This window comes from Castor canadensis, chromosome 14 (assembly GCF_047511655.1).
Source record: "Castor canadensis chromosome 14, mCasCan1.hap1v2, whole genome shotgun sequence".
Classification (NCBI taxonomy): Eukaryota; Metazoa; Chordata; class Mammalia; order Rodentia; family Castoridae; genus Castor; species Castor canadensis.
Window position 1 is genome coordinate 44921293 of NC_133399.1, and position 7757 is coordinate 44929049.

A 7757-nucleotide genomic window follows, 5' to 3' on the forward strand; every position below is an offset into this window, starting at 1 on the left:
TTATCAAATTGGTCTTATCACAAAGCCAATATTTGTGGTCAACAATTACAGAACTGACCTCTTTCTACTGTACTTGACTATTTTGGGACCAAGAAGTTCTCTTTTTGCCAATTCACTTCTGCAGCACATAATCACTGAACATCTACTTTACTCTAGCTTTTGTAGTGTTTCTGTAGATCCAAAGATGGATAGATAATAAATAGCCCTGTTCCTCATAAGACTTAGTCTGGGAAAGGGCATATAAACCCACTGAATTAGAGGGAAATATGATAGAGTAAAGGAAGAAGTGAACTCCAGGAAAAGAGATGACATAGTCATATTTTGTCCCTTTGTTCAGTCTTTCACTGACTTTCCTCTGAGCAAGAAAACAAAGTCTTTATGATAGCCTCCTAGGTATGTCATCATCTGCTTCCATATCTCTGCTAAACAAATTCATTCTGGGCCATATTATCTACCTCAACCACACTCTCCTGTATTTGTTTATTTCCAGGCCAAACAAAGCTATTCAGGAATTTGACACACAGTGTTACCTTCACTTTGACTTTCCCTTACAAAGCCAGGTGGTACACTCTCTCTCCCACTTTTTCTAACCTCTGTTTAAAGATTAGAAAGAAAAGCTAACCTATTAACTTTTCCTAAGAACCACACAAAAATCAAAGTTCCATCTGTTACTATGCTTATATATTTATCTCATCATATTGGTCAGGTATCTGAAGCACAGAGAATGATATTTCAACAAAGTTACAGAGTCTGTAGATTTTGGTGCCACAGGGTCTATCTGGCTTCAGATACAACAGCTTCACTACTTTATTTTACATACTGCCTCCCTCTTAGTGGATTCCAGAAAATTGCAAAAATATTCTAAAGCATTTTCAAAATGAATCTCTTCAAAGGTTTGCAGATAATAATTGGATGCATAATGGAGTGTGGAGGGGTTGTAATAAGACAGAGGAGAGTGTTTGGCTCTGTTACTCTTTATATGTGGTGGTTCATTCTCACCCCTCCCCCCAAATTTCATGTTTTGGGGCTTGATCACCAAGATATTAAAGGATGTTGGAGCTTGAAAAAGTGTCACCTAGTGGAGGGCAACTAAATCAGAGAGTATTATCCTTTGCATGGTTTAATGCTGCTCTCAAGGAGTTAGTTGTCATAAGAGTGGGTTGTTACAAGTAGGGACAACCCCATGCCATGTATTTGACCTCTTCTGCATGGGGTTATTTCCCTTTATGCTTCTGTGCCAAATTGTAAAACAGCCAGGATGGACTTCATTAGATGGTAGTAACATGCTCTTAGACCTCCAGAACTATGACAAAAATAGGCCTCCTTTCTTACTAAAGTGCTCAACCTTACGTATTTTGTGAAAGCAACACAAAATGGACTAATATGCTATACTAGAAATATTATCAGATATTGCCACTGTAAGTATCTCAAGAGTATTAAATATAAATACTAAATAAGTACAGCACTTTAAGAAGTCTTATTTTTTTAAACAAGGTAACCATAGATTTCAGTATTATCAGGGCACAGTAGTGCTTGTAACAAAAGAACTGCAAAAGGAGGAAGATGAGGCCAGCAGCAATATCTACCCTGTCTGTCACAGAACTTTCATAATTTGTGGATGTGGGAAAGATATATATAATAATTTAGTCAACATACATAAATTTAACCTGTTTCCAATTTTAGCTATGTATCTCTTCTTAGTATCTTTTTCATCTTGATCAGATCTTCTAACCAACTGAATTGTACCAGACATTTAAAGAAGAACTAAGACTAATATTCATCAAACTATTCCATAAAGTGCAAAAAGAAGGGACACTACAAAACTCATTGTACAAAGTCAATATTACTCTAACACCAAAACCAGGTAAAGATGCATGAAAAACATAGTTATTGACCTATATCCCTTTGAGCATCAATGTAAAAATCCTCAATAAAATACTTGCTAACAGAATCCAACAAAATATTAAAAAGATCATACACCATTATCAAGTAAGTTTCATTCCAGGAAGGCAATGATGGTACAATATATGCAAATCAATAAAGATAATACATCACATAAACAGGATCAAGGACAAAAACTTTATCATCATTTCAATATATATACAAAAACCTTCAACAAAATTCAACATCATTTCATGATAAAAGCTTAGCAGAAACTAGGAATAGAGGGAACATTATACAGGCAATATATGACAAACCTATAGCCAACGTCATACTGAATGGAGAAAATTTGAACTATTTTCTGTAAAATCAGGAATGAGGCAAGGGTGTCTACTCTCCCCACTGTTTTTCAACGTAGTCCTGGAATTCCTAGCCAGAACAAAAACACAAGAGAAAGAAAAAAGAGTGATTCAAATAATGCTGGAAGAAGTTATCTAGAATTTATTTTCAGATTATATGGTCTTAAACCTGAAAAACCCTAAAACCTATGAAGAAACTCCTAGATCTCATGAACATGTCCAGCAAAGTAACAGGATACAAAGCCAATCACAGAAATCAGAGTCATTTCTATAGACAAAGGATGGTCTAAGGAAAACAATACTATTCACAATAACTTCAAAACATTAAAGTACCTGCTAATAAATTTAATGGAGGTAAAAGACCTATACAATGAATATTATAAATCACTCAAGAAAGAAATCAATGGAGACATCAGAAAATGGAAGGACATCCTATGCTCATAGTTTGGCTGAGTCAATACTGTGAAAATGGTATACTATGTGGAGAGAGGAATAGGAGAAGCCTATCAGGACATAAGTACATTTGTACTCAATATTCTGCAGGCTGAGATTGCACAACCTCAGCCACCGAAGAGAGTGAGAATATCATGTTAAGCCATGTAAGTAAGGTTCAAAAGGTCAAAGGTCACATGTTTTAGCTCATATGTGGAAGTTAGACCTATAAGATAAATTAAATATATGTGATCTTATATACAAATACACATATATAAAAAGAGAGAAACAACACATATGGGTTGTCTGAGAGAAATACAAAATGTGAGAGAAAGAATGTTAGAGTGTGAAAAATATTGAAACATTCCATCTGTGTAGGAAAATAATAAAATGAAATGCACTCTAAGATTTTAAATAGTAGGGGAACAGAGTGATAGAGAAAGAGTAAGTAAAAGGGGGGTTTAATCTGATTAAAGCATGATATGTACATGTCTAAAATGCCAAGAAAAAGCCCTATCAGAATATCAATACATACACTTAAGAAAATGAAGGACAGGAAGTTAAAACAGGTCCTGTCATGAGTTTATATCAGTAATAGTGGAGATGGCATAAGGAAAGGGTGAATGAGTGTGATATGGTGTATGTATTCATGTATTGAAACAGTAGAATGAAGCCTGCTGAAATTGTTTTAAGAATGACAGAGGGGTGAACTAATTAAGAGATATCATAAGCACATATGTATATATCAAAATGTTTCTCCCTGTACAAGTATTATACACTAATAAAATTTTAGAAAATAATTTTCAAAAAACAAAGTTCAAGACTAATATTAAATTATTATGACAGAACTAATTCAAAACTAAAAATGGGAATACAATCTCCATTTAAATCTACTGTGCTCATGAATCAGCTATAGACATAAATGTACAAAAATTTCATTTTACAAATAAATGAAATTTATTTTTTAAATTTATTGCATTGAATTAAAAAATTTTTACAGTTAGTATGTTTTAGTTATTTTTAATAGAGGAGTATTTCATAAACACAATTCATAAATCATATTTAGAAATTTATAAATAATATTTAAAAATCTATGAATAAAATGTTTTACTGATAAGAGATAAAATTCAAAGAAGTTTGGAATCTGTTTGTAAAATTTGACTCAAGATAGACATGGGATAGATTGCAGTTGGGTGCTAATGTTGATTTATATAACTGATGGAGTCAACCTGCACGAATATATCTGACTAAAAATAGCTTTAAAGAGTGTTTTATAAGCATGTATTAATTATACCTACTTAAAGGTTTCATTGTGACACTGTCATACATGTACATAATATATTTGTATTATTTCCAACACCATCACCCTCCCTTTCCTTTCTCTATACTCTGCCCCCAGTCTCCTTCCTCTTCTCTGTTGATCCCCCTTGATTTTGAAGAGTTTTTAAAACTTACTTTTAATAACTATTAATAATTTAAAATAGATATCTTATTTTTGTATTTGTGATTGATATTTTTAGGGAATACTGAATATTCACATCAAAATATATGAAAAAAGTAAAGGATTTTATGGGGTCACCTGTATACTTAATAAATTAGTAACTTTTAGCAACCCCCAAAGATATAGTTATTAACAACAATTATTCCATCATATTAGACTTGTACAGACTCTATTCTTCAAGTCTCCAGTAACAATATCTAAAAACAATCTTCTTTAAAATTTTTTGAAGCTTGCTAGTGTCAAGGAAATGCAGGTCAAGAATAAATCTATTAACAAAACAGTTATTGTGGGTTAAATTTTCTTATTTTATAACATTATGAACTTTTTGCCAGTGTTATCTTTTCTTCACATTAATATTGTCCATCCCTAAAATGATAAATTGTTCATGTTACACTTCAGTTTTTGATTTACTTACAGAGTACAATTGAATAGAAATTAGCTTTGAAAGAGGTCATCCATGGGCAAAATGTCAACAGGAATGTTATGCTGCCTTAATAGAATAATGTATATGTGAAGTAAGAGTGACTTAATTAAGGGAACCAGTCTCAGTAGAGTGCACTTTTATGTAGTGAATATAGATAACTGCACCATGTCAATTAATCCATTGATATTTCAATGTGAATATAAGAAACAATGAAGTATATGAGATAATTGTGTCAGAGTAAATGGATAGATAACAAATATATACACACTCGTTTGAGTCTTCAGCAACACCAGTATTACCACACAGGAAATTGTGCTTAGTTGTTTCTGTTAATAAAATGTGAAACCTTGAACATAAAAATATGAGGAAAAATCCTACTGTCCATAAAATAAGATATATTTTTTGGTTTTATGAAGTCCATTTAAGTATCCCTCCTACTTTTTCCTTCTAGTGTTTATTAATGTGATTATTTCAGAACAGGCATACCATTTTTCCACCAGACAGAAAACATTTCTTGTCAAAATTTTTTACTACATTTTTATTTATTTGGGTCAATTATTCGCTATTTGATGAGATAATATCTGAAGTCCATTCTTTAAGTGGAGAGGTCATAAATCTATGAAATCAACACCAGTCTTCATTTCTTCATAGCATGTAAACCCTAGAGTTTTAAACTCCAAGGATAGGCCTCATTATCCAGTAAACTGAAGAAGCAATGAAGGAACAGGCTGTGAAAGCAGGTAGCAGCAATTTTTAAATTGTTTTATTTCTTTTTTTTTGGAGGTACTGGGGCTTGAACTCAGGGCCTCATGCTTACTAGGCTTACTAGGCAGGTGCTTTCTCGCCTGAGCCTCTCCACTAGCCATTCAGCTCAGCAATTTTGTTTGAGTTGGAATCTGGCCTGGTCTTAGCTGATTACTTAAAAAAAAAGATGAAAATCTTGATTCTTACATGAAGTTTGTCTATTATTAATTTTGGAAGGTAATTCAAACCTACTTATTATACACTAACTAGTGGCAGCCAAACCAGACATGTGAGGCCAGTTTCAGTTGCTGGGCTTCCAAATGAATAACTCTTGCTCTTATTCTTTCAGTCATGAGTAAAGAGTACCCAGTTCTGAACTGATTGTGCCACTGGACAACACATGTAGGAGGACATAAGTTACTGAAACATCCATTCAATGCTAGCACTCATCCTAAGATTTTCCCCAACAATTTTGGGAGGTAGGACTATTGGTAATGATGTTCTTGGTAGTAAAATTTGAAATGATTGTTTTTGTTTTAGTCTTTGTAATTTTATTTTTCATCTTCCTTAACTGTATACAAAGCAGTATTATTAATTGTACATCAAAATTTTATGTTAGCTGGGCACTGGTGGTCCTATCTGTAATCCTAGCTACTCAGAAAAGAGAGATCAAGAGGATTGAGCTTCAAACTTTATCTTAAAAAACCCAATACACAAAAGGACTGGTGGAGTGGCTCAAGCAGTGAGAGCACTTACCTAGCAAGAGTGTAGCCCTGTGTTCAAACTTTTTAAAAAATGTTATGCTCCTTGTAGAATAGTGAATTATGTTGTACAAATAAAAGAAAATAATGAAACTATATGAAAAGAAAAATATTAGCTAGGTGTAGATTATTGTAAGAAGAGACGTAGTTTTAACTTGCTACTATATATGCTTTCTCATAAACTGATTTATGATGATTTGTTAGATGTCCCACAAAATGCAGGAATCTAATCTACCCCCATCTTACAGTGCACCCAGGGTCTCTTTTCCTAGTGATGCAACCCAAGTTGCATTCTTCTCCATCCCTCCAGCACTCCTATTGTTACCACAGAAGTTACTTTTACCAGAAATGAAAGTTTCTATCCTGGATTTTGGATATTTCAGGTTCTTAAGAATTTTTGAGACTATTCCTACCTTTAATAAACAAATATTGAATAAATTCTCTTTTTTAACATTTGGAAAATCTAAAGCTGTTGCTCAAGATTGGGAAATGAATATGTATGGGGCCCCTCCTTAACATCACACGTATTAATTGTTTTTAAGGTCTTTTGGTTACTTGCTAAAAGAACCATCTCTTATTTATGAGCTTTCAGATACAAGACAGGACTTATGTGAGAAGTGAAAGTTTGTGACAATTGAATGGATGTAATTGCAGGTCTTCACTGAGAACAAAAACATATGACCCTTTGTCAACATAGTACTAGGAACTGGGAAAGTTCTTAACCAATGCTGTGACTTTGCTTATAGCTAAAATTTCTCCTTTCCAATCTGTCGATGGAATGAACAAGAAGTAGCAAATTATTTTGGTGTCTTAAGTAAGCCTGTCAGTAAGCACCTCACACCTAGCCCCCTTTGTTTACTTAAATTGCCCATTTTGGGATGGGGAAAGATGTCTTTAGTTCATTCTTTGTCCTTTATGATTTTTTGCTTTCTCCATATTTTCAGAATAGACATCCTAGAAGAATTCACTTTGAACAGTTTTATCTTATTTTAGATAAATTAAGTCTATCTAAGTAACATATGAAAATAAAAGTTTTGTAAAGATAGAAATATCACAGTAAGCATATATGATGATTCATATGTAAATTTCTCTAAAATAAAGTCTGATTGAGTTAGGTTGTTCAGTTAATTTAAATTCCATATAAAATTGATTTTTAGCTTAAGTATGCTTAATAGAATATTTAAGCACTTGTATTTTTATAAGTTGAATCTGACAAACTTAGAAGTGTTTATATTACAGATCAAATATGGACAGAATATTTTTTAAAGTGACTTCAAACTGGAGTGATATAAGTCAAGTAGAGAAACAAATACTGCATGACATTACTTCTAGGTGGAATTTAAAAAAAATTAAACATGGAGATACAGAAAGTAGAATGATGGAGAGTGGACGGAGGGAAGTGCTTATCAATGTGTACATCATTTCATCTAGATGGAAGGAATAAGCATTAGTAATATTTTACACAACATATGACTATAATAAATACTAACGCATTATAAATTGCAAAATGGTTTGAAAATGTTGATTTTTCAGAAGTTTCACTACAAAATATAATTTACAGGTAAAATACTAACTTAACAACCAACAGACACTTAAATAATGAAGAACAGGAATATAAAACAGGACATGTTAGGGGAAGGGAAAATGAAGAGGGT